General features: G+C 39.1%; 1 protein-coding gene across 1 annotated transcript in view; it reads right to left on the bottom strand.

Moving 5' to 3' along the window:
- LOC117826330 (receptor-type tyrosine-protein phosphatase F-like) overlaps positions 1–19,022 on the bottom strand; it is a 462,221-nt gene that overhangs the window by 328,657 nt on the left and 114,542 nt on the right. The window contains exon 5 of the mRNA XM_034702308.1: positions 17,996–18,041. The gene's annotated coding sequence lies outside the window, so the exon portion shown is untranslated. The remainder of the gene's footprint in view (positions 1–17,995; positions 18,042–19,022) is intronic.

Here is a 19,022-nt window from a genome sequence, read left to right as displayed (position 1 = left end):
GGGGACTTTTCAAAGTTTGCAGGTTGGGTTCACTGCACCAGGCATGCCTGGAGTGTTTTTAAGCTCTTGGTGGACAGAAAATCAAAAACGGGGCAATTAGTTGAAGCTGAAGTGGACAAGCTAAAGGAGCAGCTAGCATGACTGAGTGCTGAAACCTTACAGACCTGCCAATTAGAGCCAACACACTTTGAACATGCCCCATTAAAGCTTTAAAATCCTCGAAACTCAAATTTAGCATTTCCATCAACATGGTCATTAAAGTCCTAATCCAGCCTGTGTTGCTGATGGTTTTTCAAGTAAGATTAAGATTTTGACACAGAGAAGGGGTGTGGTTACGAAAGTGTATTTGTACATACATGTTCCGTTTTTTTCACAACACAACAACAACTAAAGTTGAATTCCTGCTTAATTGTGGAAAACTTATGAAGTGCTAAGTTTAAATTTCCTTATTTGCTGTGACACTATCATGAAAGTCAAACAGGGTTGACATTTCCCTGACTCCTGGGATGTCTCAGAAATCATCTTTCCAATCTCCATTCAAAGAAACAATTTGTGTCCGGTTTTTTTTTGGAAAAGGACTGGTTGGTTTATTGCACAAAAAAATCTGTTTGATGGTGTTGTAGTAAGCCAGCGTGCAGTCTCCGTGTGGCTTGCTATTTAGAGTGAAACTGAGACCGGCATGAAACAGATGAACAGCAGGAGCTAGAGTCTATGAGAGAACAATCCTTATGATGTATGATGTTATGTAATTAATGAAGAAATTATGGATTTATTTTGCACTCATATCAGGAGCGATAAAAATTGTGTTGCTTTTGATCACAACTCACGTAGTTATTTCTGCTTTTGAACTCACAAAAGCAACAACATTTTTTGTTTGCATTTGGTCTGAAGACACCTGAAGTCACTCAACATCTATAGCAAGGGATGCACATTTAAGTATTCCATTTTGTGAAATGTTAATAATCAATTATCGATTACTTGTTAAAGAAACTTTGATTTTTGTAAAAAAAATACCAAATGGGTTTTTTTTTTGTATATGACTGATGGTATTGAATAACTATAGATCACATAAAGGTGTAGAAAATGTTTAACACCCTGAACATAGGGATTTACTGCAACAAGATAATTGAACAGAGAAATATTTAAGACTCACAGTGTCCAGTTTTCTACCTACTCGTTCTTATTGAGACAAATAATCAGTCCGGCGGCAGGAAACAAGCTCAGACAGCTCTGATGTTGCTCTTCTGCAGACATACTATCATGCCAGCAACATCAGAGCCTTGTATCCAAAGATGGGGAAATGTCCTATGTTAAGTTCTCAACCTTTGTGTCCATGTCATTGTTGGCATCTCTTGTGTATCTATTGCTCCCCAAAAAAGCGCTTGTGGAGACCTGGAGCAAAGACACAGCCCCCAGTTGAGCTCTGTTGTACACAACACCTTTAGCCAGCTGAGTCATGTTGAAACATGCTTTAAACGTAAAACTAGCCCAACAGCTGAATGTGATATCAGACCCCATGATGTATGTTTCAAGGATAGAATTCTTTTTTTTTAAAAAGCCAATCAATTAACCAATACTAGTCTCATTGTTAAAATCTCTAATAGCAATGGCAACCATCATGTCATTGTAACGTCAGAAAATATGGATCCTTTGCAAAGTTTGGCTCCTGGTGCCTGGGCATAATCCCACTGACTATTCCCTGTCATCAAACAGGCAAACACTACCCTAGGGACTTTTGGCCCAGGCAGTACCTCCTAGCTAGATGCAACAGGTGTCCAATCCAATAATTCAGCAAGGTTTCAAGCCAGGCAGCGGAAGGAAACGATCCAGCTTCACTCCAATCAGTAAATAAAATTTAACCGTTGTGTTTTTGTATGACAATCAATTAGACCTAGCCCAATGACCTTTGACCAACAATACAGACATGATTCAATGTCTGTGTGTGTGCTAACATGTAATATTAAATATAGCTTGCAATTTTTACTATTGTTATCTTTTTATCAACTCCTACGTTTTGAAAGTGTTTGACTAACAGCCTAAAAGTATTGTCGGGAAATGTCTCAGGAAATATCTGACACATATAAATGACTAAATACACTAAAGTGGTTAAACAGTAATAAACTAGCATATGTGAGTAACTGTGTCTTTCTCAGTGCAATAGTTTAGTAAAACAGTCTCTGCTAGACTAATGCACAGAATAATTAACTGAATTTCAAGTCATAGTTACAATCTGCTTAAAGCTGGGGTTGGCAGTCTCGGAAAACTAGCATGAATTTGAATGTAGCATTTCCTCAGGACTCCGTCTAACCCCTCCCCTCCTCCCTCAGAGCTCCTCCAAAACGACGTCCCCCCGCTCACATGCACGAGCGCCGCTGACTTGCGACCATATGATGGTGACTGATTCAAAACCGGTCCTCACCAAAACATTCTCATAGTGAAAGTTAAAAACACAAACAAACATGGCTGCTGTTAGTACTCACAACTGTCATGCTAGCATTATACAGTTGTACCAGTGACACGATATCAGAAGAAAAGTTATAACACATATAATACTGTAACAGCTCTACTGTTTGTTAAACGTGTTCAGTGAAGATGTTCTTAATTCCTACAGTGTTGACAGTTAGTGAAGGCATCAGGAGACTGAGGTGTAGAGAGTGCGAGGGGGAGAGAGGAGAGACAAGAGGAGAAGTTTATCATTCATTCAAACATTGATTGTTGCTTTGTTGCTTGGCGTGATCACGGCCGACAGTGACCGGTTATTAAAACTAAACGTGTTCACGAATCGGCTCGTCATCCCTACAGCGTCTGGACGGACACTACAGTACATCTACATTTTCTGTAGGACTTAGTAAATGTCATTCATTCTTCTGCTTGTCAGAGCCCCCGTGCTGAGAGCTTTTTAGACTCTGATCCGGACTACAGTCCTGAGCAAAGCACCTCATCTGGTCAGAGGGGACAGGCCCGAGGTCGAGCGAGAGGGGCAGTGAGTAGAGTCAGGGGAAGCAGAGGCAGGAGACGGGGACGGAGAGTGCACGCCGGGAAATGTACGCGCAGGAGGCGGGCAGAACGGCATGACGGGATTTGAATGGTTTAAAATTTTGGCACCCAAAAAACGGTGATTGGTTGTTGTTTTCCCAAGTTTAATCCGGCTGTAGATAGCAGCTTTTCTTCGCTCTTTTTTAAGAACACATTATGTATTGATTGCCATCAGGACATAAAGATCATTTTAACCAGTATAACAAAAAGTGTATCTAAATCTGATTACCAACCCCAGCTTTAAGTTTGACAAAAGGTTTTAAGAAGCTTTGGGACGATCTCGATGTACTGTAGATACTGAGTTGGTGCATAGATACTACTAAACCTACAGAAGACCTTAAGAGATGTAATCTCAATTTGTGCTCGATCATCTCCCGTGGGTCAAACATAAAGTGTTTCTTATGCAACCTGGATTCAGCATTCAGCCATATTCTCCCCACAACGAGCAAGGCTCCGCAGTTAGCTTAATCGGGATTGATGGTACAGCACATTGGGTCTAAATTTAGTCTCCCCAAGAACATTCCTCTCCTTGCCATTGCTGTGGGGCGAAGCTGAGGTTTTCAGATCCTCCATGGTCACACGCACAGGATGGGAGGCAGTGGAGCTGAAATGCACTCCCATGTCACCCCCCTTTCCCCCCTCCTGATGCCACACTCTCTGTTTCTCTTTTTCTCTGGCTGCCTTTATCTCTCCATGCTCTGGGATTTTGTGGATCACTTACTCAGGGAAAAACCCCTGGAGGAAACAGGGTTCTGTGTTCAGAGGTCCAATTTTTTAAATCCACTCTTATGCGGATCAGCTGAAATGTAAAGCCCGAATCAAACTGGATCATTAATAGCAGGGACTTGCTAGTTTTCACAGTTTGACATATCATATGCTCAAAAAAAGGAAAGAAAGAAACCTTTAAAACCCGGCTCATTTTCAACATGAGTATATTGCGCTGAACAGCTTTAGTAGCACTCTGGGGAGATATCCTCTGTTTTTAATTTGCATCTGTGCCTCGGCAAAAACTGCAAAAAAATAAAAAATACTGGAGGAACCTTCAGGCAAACCATTATTATTTTACCATGATGTGATTTTCAAGACAGAAGCAGCATGACAGTAGCAAAAGCCATCTCATTACAGTACACATTTTATGTTTCAATATGCCTCTGGCCTGTACGCTGACAAACAGAGGCAGGATTGTGTTATTGTTGTTTGGACAAGGTATCAGCAAACCTTAAAATCAAATGCATAATAACCGCTTGTTTGTTTTTTGAGGACAATTTGTAGCTTCACAACAAGGTCTAACTCAAAAATGCATCAAAACGTGCATTACAGCAGTCATTTTTAAAGTCGTGCTGCTTATATTCTTTGTACACAGAGCAATGCTAGTGAGTCCAAATGACTGTTTGAATCAAATTTATTAAGTGCAGATGTACTTCTAAGCAGACTTGCTTTCAGCCCTGATGGCGGACTAAATCATGATCATTGCAGGAACTCTTTGACATGAAAAAAAACAATATGCACCTTGCTTTTAACATCATGGCTTCTCATTAATTAGTGGCACATCATGGTGCTGCCGGTGATGCCATCGCTTCCTTGGGGGTCTGTAGGTGTAAAACATACTTTCAATCCAGTGGAGTCATTCGCAGGTCTATTTGGAATGGGTCAATATGTCTGCATCTTTTTCTTCAGTAATAATTCATGCACTTCTGCTTTAAAAAGGTTGTTAATCTTTGATGAGGACAAATTCATGAAACAGGGGAAAAACAGGATCGTAGTTGTGGATAATAAGGCTACACGAACATTACATAACATTGTGAACGCTGATAGGTGAAGCGAATAAAACTAATTATCTTACAATGGCACCTGTCAGTGGGTGTGATCTGTTCAGCAAAAAGTGAACATTAAGTCCTTGGTGATGATGTGATGGAAGCAGGAAAAAAAAGGTAAAGGTGCTGAAGTGGGCGACTCTGACAGGGGCCACATTGTAATGTCCAGACCACGGGCTCAGAGCATCTCCAAACGAAGGCTCGAAAGTTTTTGTCTGATCCAACAGAGGAGCTGCTGGAGCTTAAACTGCTGAAAAAGTAAGGGCTGGTTCTAAAAGCAAGGTGTCAGAACACACAGTTCATCACAGTTTGTTGTGTGTGAGGCTGTGTGGACATAGACTGGCTGGGTCAAGGTGCACATGCTGCCCCCTGTCCACCTCTGAAAGTGCCTACAGTGTGCAAGTGAGCAACAAAGCTGGAGCACAAAGCAAGGGAAAAGGTTTGCCTGTAGGAGCATGACAGTGTTGACCTGGTCTCCAAGTTCTCTGGATCTCAATCCAATCGAATATCTGTGTGCGAATATGTGCTTGAGAACAAGTCCTATGGTTCATCAGGTTGGCTGACTAGATAAAAGGAGGGCCTATACAATATTAAGCAGGTGGTCATAATGTTATAGCTGATACGTGTTTAAATTTGAGTATTGTGATATTTTGTGATACAGTATCATCCTTAAAAACATGTATTCCTTTTAAAATAGTATTTTTCATGCTGAGATTTTAAAGTGATAAAGGGAAATGTAAATGCATTTCTTCCTATTGCACAGAATGCAGTGCTACAGTGTTGAATGTAATAGGGACCAGCGATGAAAACAAATTCTGCTTCCATACATTCATATGTTTGATGATATGGTTGAGTGTTCTTTTATTGCGACATATATTTTCTAATAATTTCTCTTCAAGAAAAAAACAACTTACCACCCTTCTTAGCCAGAATACTGACACACACAAGAAAATTCAAACATATAACCCTGGTTCTCAAAACACTTCATTGGCTCCCCGTTCAATACATAATCACTTTCAAAATCCTATCATTAGTCCATAAAGCACACAATGGTTTAGCTCCCCAGTACATTTCTGACTTGCTCACATTGTATAACCCGACCTGGACCCTTAGGTCATCAGGTGAAAGACATTTAAATGTAGCCAGAGTCAGATCAAAGTCTGGTGAAGGGGTCTTTAGTAACTGTGGTCCTTCTCTCTGGAATAAACTGCCTGCTGAGCTCAGGTCCATCATAACTGTCTCTATTTTTAAAACAAAACTCAAAACATATTTATTTTCCAGAGCGTATGAATTATATGATTGATGTGACTGGCTGCATGCGCGGCAACACTTGCTCTTTGTTAGATTGCTGTGTCTGATGTATGTTGGGTGTATCTATTGTTTTTCTCTTTTTATTGTTTTTCTATGTCTTTATATTATTATTCTCAGTGTAAAGCACATTGAGCTTCCGAGTAATGAAATATGCTTTATAAATAAAATTGCTATTGCTATTGCTTAGAGTGTTACAATAAATCTAGTATACTGAATTGAGACCCTTATATAGGAATATTTGGGCAACACACAGCCCCTATAGACAACAGTTAACCACAGCCACCACTATCAGGACAAAACCTCCACCACTTTTTTTATAACGATGCAACACAGACGTCAAACAACTTTGTTTTTGTCACACTGGATGCACACACTGGCTGATTTTAAGCTGTTGGAATAAACAACAATGCCTTTTTCTGGGGAGGACAGCCTCAATATTAAATGTGATTTAATTCCCATAAAACATCAGGCAAAGACAAAGTGTTTTTCTAAATTCAGCTGCCAAGATAGGAAAACAATGGAGTCAGCTCAGTAATAAGCTCTGAAAGTGGTATCTACTGTTCTCTTGCAATAAAAGTGCCTCTTGGAAAAATTAAAGCCTGGCATATATGAGAGGGAATTTGTTTTAATCCATATCCTTTAAAATCTACAATGAAGGGGATTAAAAAGTGAATGTAATTCAGCAGCAGTTACATAAAAACCGTGGCGTCTCATTTTTGGATTTTTGTAATATTTGAACATTCTTTATTCATGTGGATGATGCATATCTATCAATAATGTAAAATACCTCAAAAACACAATGTTATATAAAATATATGCTTCATACTTTTAGGCTCTGTAAAAATGGATTAAAAGCTGCTCCTGTAAAAAATAGTCCGAAGTAAAAGCATGAAATGAAGTCTAGAACAAGACTACAGACTTTCATGCCTGCAAGGAAACACATGACATATATGTGTGTTGACAAGCAGGGAGTTAAAAGAAGAGAAATAAAAAGCACAGCAGCACCAGTAGTTTTTAGAAAAAGAAAAAAATCATGCTTCAACATATCATATCATTTGAGTTCCAGTACCATCAAAATATGTCATCCTCCCCAGAGCAACAAAGTAATGATCAGAATCTCAGCATGGTAGGATTAAAAAAGCACAATGAAGGCATAAATATTCTGAGGTGAAAGGTGCCGAGTCGAGTGTATCTTCTTCTCCGGGGAGTACCCGAAGATGGAGATTTTAGAGAGCAAAGATCTCTGTGGTTGACAGGAAAAATAATAACCACACTCTGAATGATAGAACTGAACGTGTCTCAAAGGCAAAAAGAAATCTACAAGACAAAACACACGACAGCACCAGCAATAAAGGCAGGAAGTTTGGAGTCCAGACAAACGTCAGTGATATTTTACTTCAGGTTATGAGTTCTTGCATTGAATGACTTAGACAACTGGCTAACTCTGTCCTGTCAGGAATCATGCTGTTGTATTTTGAACCTGCACTCTGTTTTGTTCACTAAGATGCATGTGGACAAATCCGTATAGGGAACAAAGCTGATAGACATGATCCACCAAAGCAATCAAGTTGCTATGTTGCTCCACTTTTGGATGTATCCCATTAAGTTTATGACTACAGGAGGCGCTGTAGAGTCGTGAGAATCAATACAACATTATTGTCTTGGACACAACAAGCACGGTAAAAATTTACCGTGGACTTTTCTAGCAGCCCCATGGTTACATTTCATAAAAACATCAAGGTGAGCCAATGTGAGCATGCAGTGTGCAATATTTGTGATAATGTTTATATCATGTGACTGGTGTGAACCTGAAAGTGCAACATGCAACAGGTAAGATAAGACATCTGAGGTTAAACAGGGAGGATCAGCAAAGATGTCTGTGTTTTCATGTAGCATTAATATCAACGCAAAATATGTCATCATAGTGAAGGACTCTGTTGCTTCGTCCACCTTATGTTGTATATATAAAACGGTGTAATGTGCTTCTGACGTCATGTCCTGCTTCCTAATACTTCACTGTGAATACTGTGCTACCACTCGGCATTACTAACAATACATCCCCAGTGGCTAATCATGGTACTGCAGTAACCCTCTATAGTAAAGGAATCTTTCGCAGATGGACCAATCATTAAAAAGATTAAATCGTTAAAACATGGACACTTACTGAAAACTCAAGCAAAAACACTACTCAATATTCACCAGGTACTATTTGATAACTACTCGGATAGCCACGCCCCATCCCCCTCCCCTTTCAGCTGGATGCCTCATTCTTGTTGAAGACTTCTGTTAAGCTAGTTTCACCTGGCAGTTTGTACTCAACCTCTGTTTGGTTCATGTTTTTAAATAAACTCCTCATAGAACTCGTTCAAGGCTGAATAAGTCTTTGCAGAGTTCACCTGTTTCAAATCTTGCAACAACACCCCTGTTTTGCCAACTACTGATATTAATGCTGTCTTCTTTTTATTTTTTTTATCATAATGGAGGTTAAAAACTGCTTTTAGATGGGCTGCACCCACAGTGTTGTGGTTGTATCACATTCTAGCCAGGCTCTGGTAGAAATAATGTTTAAGAAGAATCAAGAAAGATTTATTGCCAAGCGAGCTCGCACACACAAGAAATTTGACGTGGTGATTGGAACACACCACAGCACGTGGTTATTGAGGTATTGCATCGGAAATCAAAGTATTATGTATTAAAAAAATGTATATTTAAAATTGGATGAACGTTTAGATTTTTTATAAATGAACAATTACTCAAATATTCGTATTGTGAATCGTTCCTATTAAAAACTAATTCACCTATTACTGCTGGTAATTCGATTTTTTAAGTCTATGAAGTTCTTTGGTTGTTAAACTTCACTTGCACAAAGTTTAACAACACCTCCATTCACAATAGACATATCCCTGAATGCAAAGGGCAGTAATGCTTAAAGGATACCGGTGGCAGTAATTCCATGTAATAGCATTTTGCCTGTAGAAGAAAAGAAGAAGACCTTAAGCCTGTGTAAACAAGACAAGTCTTAAAGCTTTAGAAAAACACTGGAAAGGTTTTATGAGTTAAAAAATACTATCAATTCAGCATTTATTGAGCTTTAAGGATAAACAGAGAGCAATATTGAATGTAAATAAAGCTGTGTTTGTTTACAATGAGAAGTCCTCCGGGTACCTTTTAAAAAAATAAACCTTGAGATCCCTTTGAAGCATGGGACACTGGGAGCAGTATGATTAAAAATAAATCCATATTGTGTTGTTGCAGTCTTTAGCTTGAGAAAACATCTTTGTTTATTTCTTTCATTTCAAAAAGTAGCCTGAATGCAGACTGATTGTTGTATCTTTTACTGAGGTTATTAGGTATCTAGAGGTTACATAAAGATCAGTATATATTCTGTCTTAAAGTACTCACTCAGGCTCTATCTTCCCACGATAATCCAAGACATGCACAGCAGGGTTTGGGGATAAAAACCTTTAATAACACCCTTTTTAAATGATATTTTGCTACCAATTAGGTTCACCAACTACTGTTGAATGCAAATTTAAAACAACTTCTCATTAACTGGTTTAATGATAATTTTCAGGGGGTCATGGGGCCAACCCACCGCTCTTACAGTGAATATAAATACCAGTGAGGAGGCTAATCAATGAGAAATTAATGCATGAATGACTTGATTGCTCATTTACAGTCTGGAGGCTGCATTTCATCCTGCCGTACTGTATGTCTCTGACTGAAAACAGCAATCTAATACACATGCACACGTTGCTTTCCAAACCAACACACACACACGGACACACACACACCCCTGCTGTTTCATCTTGGGGATGTTTCTCTGCTGATAGACCAAATAAGAAGCCTTCTATTGTATGATGCACTATCCCAGAGGCTGCTAGTCAAGGTTATTGATCAACACTCACCTCCATAATTGCATTGCCGTCTATTTAATTTGCTGTTAAGCTTCTCATTAATTACCCGCTTTTCCATCTGGGCATAGCTATTAATCTCTTAGTCTTTGATCTGTTTAATATGCCTTGTGGACTTGTCTTGACATCTACAGTTGTCTGAACACATCCGGTAGTCCACTGACTCACTTTGGGAAATGTCTAAGGACTAGAGGAAGAGATGCACACACAAGGAGAATGCAAAAGAAAAGTAGAAAAGTGTATGTTTGGAGAAAAAGAAGAAGAGAACACAACTGATTGAGAGATCTTGCACTCTGACTGCAGAAAAATGTCTCCCATTTTCTTGTGAGCTAAACAAAATCACAGTACCGTGGAATTCATCTAAAACGGAGATCTTCTCTGAGATGTTTCACACTTGAGGGAGGAGGAAAAAGTACAGAAATTAGTTTGGTCTGCGTCCAACCTTTCTCTTGCCAAATCCAAAAAGCATCTACACATCATTTTAAAAACTAATCTTGAGTGCCTTATCCACGCTGAAAACTGACTTTCAAACTCAATCTCCCCTGCAATCAATCTTTCCCTGGCAGGGCGAGTCTGTAGAAACTGGGAGCCGTGGCTATGAAGAAAGTTACATTTCAATTTCTCTCTTCAACTCTTAGTGGCACCCAGCATATGTTAGTCTTGGCACTGCATGGAACCATTATGAATGGGCAACAGGGGTGTTCTTGTTGGAGGAAATGGAGGAGTGAAATAATTCATCCCAAACAGGTAGATAAGAATAAGATATGTGTGGAGGTTGCAGCAGCCAGGAGGTTACAAAAGAAGTTTGTGATTGAACCTGCAGCTGCAACCACCTAGGAAAGTATTCCAAGTGTTACAGGTTTAATGAATGGCTTCGTATATATTATGCATGTGGGTCTTATTGCATTTCTGGCTTTATAATAGATTAATAACTCAAAATATTCAGCATCTCCCAGCTCAGATTCATGATGCTTCAGGCCACCAAGAAAATCAACAGATTTGATGAAAATGTCAGGCTAACCTGCCAGCAGCTTCGGTGATAAGTTACTCAGTTTGCTGTAATGGAAAGAGGGAGGCTTTCATCAGAAGCACTGCTGGATTACTTTACTTCAGAGAGATAATTTGAAGACCAACTTTTATGTCATATTCTGGTTTGTTTTTTTACCACTTTCATTGCAGTCTTTAACAGCCCGCTCATCCAGGAAGATATGACAATCTTTGCGAGCATGAGGGAGCTCCTGAAAGAGTAATTGAACATCCAGTTAACTGGTCCTTGGTTCATTTTTGCAAAATTAAAAATGTAGAGTATTTTTTTATCAGAGACTGTATAAAACTTATCTAGTCTCAGTGGCATCACCCTTTGGTTTTTCTGGAGCGTAGCTCAGAAGCCTAAAAATGGTGGCCGCCATGTTGGAAATGCTGATTCAACCTAACTCTCAGTCGACCTATAGCAAGAGGCAAAGACGCAGAGCTGAGTCGGACCTTTAGCCTCCTGCCTGCCTGTTTGTCAAGACAGCTACACTCCTAATCCTGTCTAATCATGCAAACTTGTCACCTTTATATCTTTAACATGAATGACTTATAACAAACATTCACAACCATAGAGGTTGTTTGAATACTGAAATGTGCTAATCAGTCTAAAATATTTATTTCTGCTTTTAAGATGGACCTTTTAACATGGGTGTTAATTAGGTTTCCTTGGTTTTTGGAGCCTCAAGTGGACACTTGAGGAATTGCTGTTTTTAGCACTTCCACGATGACATATTTTTTTAACACTGATGGTTGTAGCAGGTTTGAATCCATAAAAGGCAAACTGGCTGGAGATCCAGGCTGATGGAAGATAGCAACTTTAGAGATGAGTATGTGGTCAGAGACAGACAAGAATATCTGATGGGATTGCACAGAGTAGGGAGAGGGCCTTGAAGGTGGAACACGTTTAGTCAACTTTATGATGAAACAAACCAGATTTAACATTATTTTCCTGCAGACTCTATGATCCCATGTCTTTCTGACTTTCTTCAATACAATACATTGTGCTCAATTTGATTTAAGTGTTTTTTTTATGATGTTAACTGTATTGGGAAATAGTTCTTCATCTTAAGTTTGAGTTTAGAGATGTGTGATTTCAGGTTATGGCAGGCCCCAGAAATCCATAAACTTGGGAGTCTAATCTTTATAGAATTATCTGAAACTTATTTTTATTACTCTGCAAATTTCAAAAAGCACACTTTTACAGTCATTCGTTGAGTTGAGATGCAAAGCCATCCACTGCCTCCAGTTTTGTTAAAGTGAGCGTTTAGAGGATTACTGTTCAAATGATTGCAAATCAAATATGTCTTATTTTTTGATTAATGATCAAATCAGCAATTTCAATACATAATATCTGTGTAAGTATGGCTGGGATTTTTGCCATTTTCCAGCATTTTATGCATAAAAATGATTAAAATATCAACAAATTAGATAAAAGTGAGGGAGACATTTAATGCCTTTTAAATGTTATCAAATACAAAAAAAGAAAAGAAAGCTAATACCACCACTCTGCCATGTCTCTAGTCTGGGTCTTTTAGGGGATATTGGGTTGCTTTGTAAGTCTAAATTTTCAGCTCTGCTAGGCTCCCCATGGAGACTGGCCAAACGTCAAGAGAAAAAGTGAGAGAAAACCTCTTCCAGTATATCCATCTCAAATGAGTGACAAAAATCAATGGGTTAGATGCTTATCAGGAGCATGTAAATAATTTATTGTCAGCCCATGGCAGGTGGATAATTGATCAAGGGGCGATAAGTTGTGGTGATAAATATTTCAGGGCGGGCTGAGAGAGAAAGGAGCCCTCTCTTGTCAACAGATCCCACAGCCGAGCTCTCTCAACGGGAGACTGGTCTTATTGAGTCTCCAGTGGTGCAGTCATTTTCTCTGAATGCCTGTGTGTGGGGCTGATAGCTCCACCTGAGATGATGAAGACGGCTCCCATGGTGAAGATCAAAGGGCTGGATCATGCACAGGCTAGCTATCAGTGTATTTTTCAGGTCTACGGATCAACTCTGCCATCCCAAGGGCCAGACCCTTGGAATTGGTTTGGCCGTTGGGGGGGTTCGCTTCAAGTGGACACATTGGTGAGAGACATACAGAAGCAGTCATGTTTAAAGGGGGGATTGTGGCACTACTGCAGACTGAAAGTACTGACTGTTCTGTGTGGAGAATTCCCAACCTGGTTACTGATTGGTACACAACCTTAGTGATCCAACAGGGCCATACTGGGAGATAGAAACATGTAAAAAAAAATTGTTTTAGTAGCATTTTATGATGTTGAAACATCATTAGGGGCTTGAAATAACAAAAAGCTTCTTGCCTATCTGGAATTAACATGCCTATAGTTCCTTCTATAATGTGGAATGGGGTATTGGCTTGTGTGCCTGTTAAAGCAACAATAAGATACAATAACTGGGAATACACCGATCCGATCCTGGTACCAGGTATTGGTCAGATTCTGAACTGCAAAACTAGATCAGGTATTGGTGAAAAAGGGCCAATCCATTTGGCATATCTATTTAACTCTAGGCTTTTCTTTGTTTACAACAGCAATGTGCGCATATACATCAACATGTTGGTTGGTCCATGCATTTTGCTAGTTAGAGAGCAAATGTAGCAGGGAGGAAGCTAAATAGAGAGGTTCAGCAGTTTGGAGGTGTTTCATGCTTGTTGCACCAACAACTCCAATAGCAAATTGCAATACCTGCAGAGTCAATGTTTCATGGGGTGGCGGAAGCAGAGCAAAATATAACACTACCAATTAAATTAAGCATCTGAAGAATCATCATGTTAAAGAATACAAGTTCAACTGAACAAAAATGGAAGATGAAACGAAGCAACTAACACTGTCAGCTGCATTACAAAGACAGAGAAACTTCTAGGTGATGATTTGAAAGTGAGAAAAATTAGACAAGGTTCTCAAACTCATTGTTTTGGATGAGCAGCCCCAGCAATCGTTGAAAATGAAGGATTCCAACACTTGGTCAAAGACTTGAAACCCAGGTGCAGTTTACTATCATAAATATTTTTCTGACAACTCTCTGCCTGAACTCTACAAGAAAGTGAGCAAACACTCATCAACAGAGTAAAAAGATGTTACAATAATGGGCATCGCCACAGATTTTCCAATCATCAAGGAAATTCTTTACCAGTGGCATATTCCTTTAAATAAAGTGCATGTCATCTTGAGAGACAATGCTAGCAACAGGAAAAAAGCCATGGACACCATGGAAGTGCATAGCTTTAAGCTGCTTTGCACTTACAATGCAGGTCATGGTCAACGAGGATTTACTGTCACAGCACGAGTGATGCACTTGAATACGGGAGACAGATTGTAGGGCATTTTAAACAGTATTTGGTTGCATATTCACGGCTACAAGACAGATGCTGTAAAAGCATGCAAAATGCACTGACCCAAGAGCTGCCGAGAACCAAAATCCAAGCACAGAGGCATCTGAAAAGGCCCCACGTCTGGAAGCAGTAGTACCAGGACCAAGCACTACAAGCAAGATCAGCTTTATGGAAGCACTTGATAAAATTCTGGAAGAGCAGGAGGGTCCCAGTGAAGCAAGCAGCTCAGCCACTCTCGTCCAAGCACAGGCATACTTCACAGAGAAAAACTCTTCCTGCCTCGGACGACCCGTTCCAGTACTAGGGAGGCCTTGCTGCCTGTGCCTTGAAATTCCTCAGCATCCCCTGAACTAGCGTAGAGAGAGAGGCTGTTAAGCTCAGTATCCAGCATTGTGGATGAAGAGAAACAGGCTTACCCCAGAGGGAGCAGAAATGCTTGTTTTTATGAGAAAGAGCCTGTCACTGCTGCTTAAAGTGAACATTCTGAGCAAGGTCACCCATACTCTGTCTAACTGTTGAAATCACACAGCTGCTATATTACTGTAAAGGATAACAGCAGGTCAGTTCTCTACGGAACGTTTTTAAAGATAAGAAGTTTCTATAGATTCAATTTTTTATTTTGGTGGTGTTTTCAGGAAGTTGCTTGTGGATTTTGATTTAAATGCAATATTTATGCAGCTGTTATATTATTTATACTGGAATTTAAATTCCCAATGTTTGGAAAAAAATGTGTCTGCCAGGCTTGTTTATACCGATGGTAAAATGTAATTTAATTTATCAGATTTGTTGCACTATCATGTGACATAATTGTGTTTGGATGTTTTCATTTTCATGCCTTTTTCAATCTGAATTTTTTTTTATTCAAGAATATAACTTTTTGACATACCTACTGCTGCATTCAAAGAATTGTAAGTCCTGTTAGTTTTGAGGATTTACTGAACAAACTGCTGGTGCACATTTATAAGTTTATTAATAAATAATGATATGGTCAGTTTAAATATACTTATTTATTTATTTTATGTTGATTTACAAAGTTTAAAAAGCCTGTTACCCCAGGCCCAAACCATTTTACCCAGTCTCAGCATCATGTTGAGGAATACAGAATTTTAATTTAATACATGTATTCGATCAGGTGATTGATATTAGCCGATAACAAAGCCCAGGTATTGGTATCAAAAAGTAAAAAGTTGGATTTGTGCATCTTTATCAATAAACTAAGTATGGGGCACCATTGGCCTATCAGTTTAAGCATGCACCCCATATACAGAGGCTAGAGTCCTTGTCTCAGAGGTTGCTGGTTCGACTCCCTGCCTTGACAGTTTGCTGCATGTCTTCCCCCTCTCTCTGCTCCCCACATTCCTATCTCTCTACAGCTGTCCTATCAGATAGAGGCAAAAATGCCCCCAAAATATAACTTTATAAACAATAAACCAAGTAGCCCCCAAATGACCATTGTTTCAGGTGAATGATCGTGTGACAAAAGTAAACAACAACAATGTGGTGCTAGTGGTGAGTGCAATAATAGTCAAAGTGAGCAAAATGTCAACATTGTGTGTTTTTCCTCAATGATGTGATACACTTCTTAATCACCCCAGTATTGGAGGAATACTTTGTATTTGCCAATTCTCAAGACTAGATATTGGTTTTTAAATTAGTATTGGTATCTATATTGGTATCAGTATTGATATCTGTATCATAAGTAAAATATTATGTTGGACCATCTCCACCATGCCTTCTGTTTTTATGCCTTGTCCAGTTTTTTCGACTGGGCATTAGCAAGCTGGGTAGAATTAGTTGATACTTCAAATTCAACATGGATTTCTCTACTGTTTTACAAAAGTAGCCTTTATAGTAGAAATGAGCTGATTGAACATTTCCTTTCAAAACAGGGACATGTCAGTGCAGGGTATCTGATACATTACTCTCTATTAGTATCAGACCAATAAAGAATTGCTTTGCTGCTTTTTGTTAAGCATTTGATGCATGCTCCACCTCTAATGTTCAGCGTGGTACTACACTACAGCTGAGGTGCATTTAAACTGCAGCAACATGAGGCATTCAACCACTGGTGCCCAGCGAGAACAGGACACAGCCTTTCCTCTGATGAGAATAAATAAATAGAGGAAATGAAGATTGACGACATCATGGCATATACCAGATCAACTTCAGGTCAGTTACCTCAAACTTGTAGGCCTGGCTCGTAACAGACTTGTGGATCATTCCATTCAAACCATGGGGGTGCTCAATATCTAATTTTACATTATTTTCCTGTTTCCCGTAAAAATAGTGTCTCATTTAGCCTATTTTGATATAAATATAAACTTATTTAATGTAATTCTGAGAACAGCTCTTGAAGTGTTAAATCTCCTCAAAGTGGTAATTAAATCTCCCCTGGTAATTAAAGGTGGACCATTTAGCGGGATCTGTGGAGCAGACGTACCTCAGCTGGCCTTTAAATCTTTCTACGTTCATGGTAGCTCAAAATGTCAGAAATAAAACTTCAGTTGATCCTATAAAAAATAGTGATGAAGATGGGGAGCAGCTTCATGAAGAGTGCTGTGAGATCAAGGATTACCGGACCACACAAAAACTGTACGGGGCCAAAAGAACGAGGAGGGATACCCAAAGCTGTCCGAAGCCTCAAAAACAATCCACAGCATCCCATCCACCTCCACATCATCAGAGAGGATATTCTCAAAGACAGGATTTACAGTCAAAAAGCAAGGAGTGCACCTCTGCGCGTACACATGATGGTTTTCCTCACGTACAAAAGACTCAAGCGGACAAAGACGTGGTGAAAGACTGTTTTAAAAGGTACCGTTAAGGTATTTAAAAACCCTTTAGCTGGTTCAGGTTTGATTTTGAACATTATAAACATGTTTAGCCTTAAGTTGGACAAACTACCCTCCGCAGCGCTGCTCTCCTCTGTGTGAACACTGTTTAAATATCTCCTGATTCCTTATTCTATAGTGGTACGTTGTTCGATGTTTAACGTATGGTGGCCTTTTTTGAGTTTCTCTCCATCACCTCGTTGTTTTTGCGTGTTATATAGATTTAAAAAAATCTAAGTTTTATACTTATAATATTCTGTTGTCCCTTTTACTTTAAGCTACGAGTCTCTTAATTGTAAATGGTTGTGTGTAATATTGTCATGCGGTCACCATCATGCAGACTTTGGGTCAATAAGGAAAAACAACAAACATTTGACTATATGTCGACTATGGGCAAAATCTGATGAATCAGATTCGACTAAGCAAATCCTTAGTCAGGCTCACCCCTACTTGTGACAGACTACTACAAGTAGAGTATGTAGAGTTTTTTGTATTGTTGGTCACATGATGTTTGTGCTAGAAACTCAGACTAAAAGGATACCAAATCCCAAAAAAGCCCCAAGGACATTTAGACATAGAAGATAATTAGACACGAACTACACTTGAATGCAAATCCAAGTCCCAGGTGGGATTTTCTATTAAGTAAGAGTTCAATTTGAAAGTTTTATATTCAAGTGTAATGTATGTAATTATAACTAACCATTTTCTTACCTTCAATCTTTAGCAGTGTGGCAGGATTGGAATAAATCTGCAGCATCTGGAAGCAGAAATAAATGTAATATTTTACATCAGAGATCCACACTGTGTAAAGGAAAAACCCCAAACTTCACATTTATTACTCATTAAACTCATCAACAGTCTTTTCAGCCACAAATGGCACAATGACTCTCCATTGTTTGTTTACACTGCCCTCAATTATTAGCAGTGATATAAATGACACTTCTAATAATAGATGATTAAGTGCCAGGCAGTGAACTGTGGTGTGAGAGTCAAATGAAAAATGGAAGAATAATATTGGTGCACCTGTTAACGTCGGCGTTTTATGTGGGAGTGCATAAATATTTATTTTATCGAATCAAATTTAACAGCTTAATCCATCGCCAGTACTCATCAACTGAGAAAACTATGAATATTCATTGAGAGTGAACAGGATTTAATTCATTAAGTTGTTTTTCAAATTTCCATCTTGATTAGTTCAGACTGAACCACACAGGGAAAACAGCAACAATGTAATTCGTTTACATGGAGATGAAATTAAATGAATATCATATCGAGGCGTCACATGGATCTAATTTAACATCAAGTGTTACAGACTGTGTCAAAAGCTGGGAGGAATGGCTAAGTTGGGAGAACATCGGAGAAGAGTATTAATGGAGATAAACTGTCTGATCATTTCAGGGATGAAAAAAAGGGTAGTGGTTGAAAAAGTAAATATGAATTATGGATAAATAGATTACATAAGCAGTCAGGCTGAAGTCTTTGGAAGCAATCATTTTGTGGCCTCAGACAGCTAAAGGACTGAGTCCAGGCCTAAGCTCAACAACAGCAGCCACAATCCAAACTGCCTAGAGGCATTTCAGTCCTGGCAAATAAATCACACCACATTCTCTACTGTTCTCTTATTCCACCATATCTCAGTTACTGTACTGAAGTTTGGGATACAAAAGCTCATTGCAACCACTGCACAAGAGCCATCACAATAGTACATTATGTTGATTTCTGTGAACACACAAATTCA

This window comes from Notolabrus celidotus, chromosome 15, assembly GCF_009762535.1.
Source record: "Notolabrus celidotus isolate fNotCel1 chromosome 15, fNotCel1.pri, whole genome shotgun sequence".
NCBI lineage: Eukaryota > Metazoa > Chordata > Actinopteri > Labriformes > Labridae > Notolabrus > Notolabrus celidotus.
Note: the sequence above shows the minus strand (reverse complement) of the source record. Positions and strands in the feature narration are given on the sequence as shown.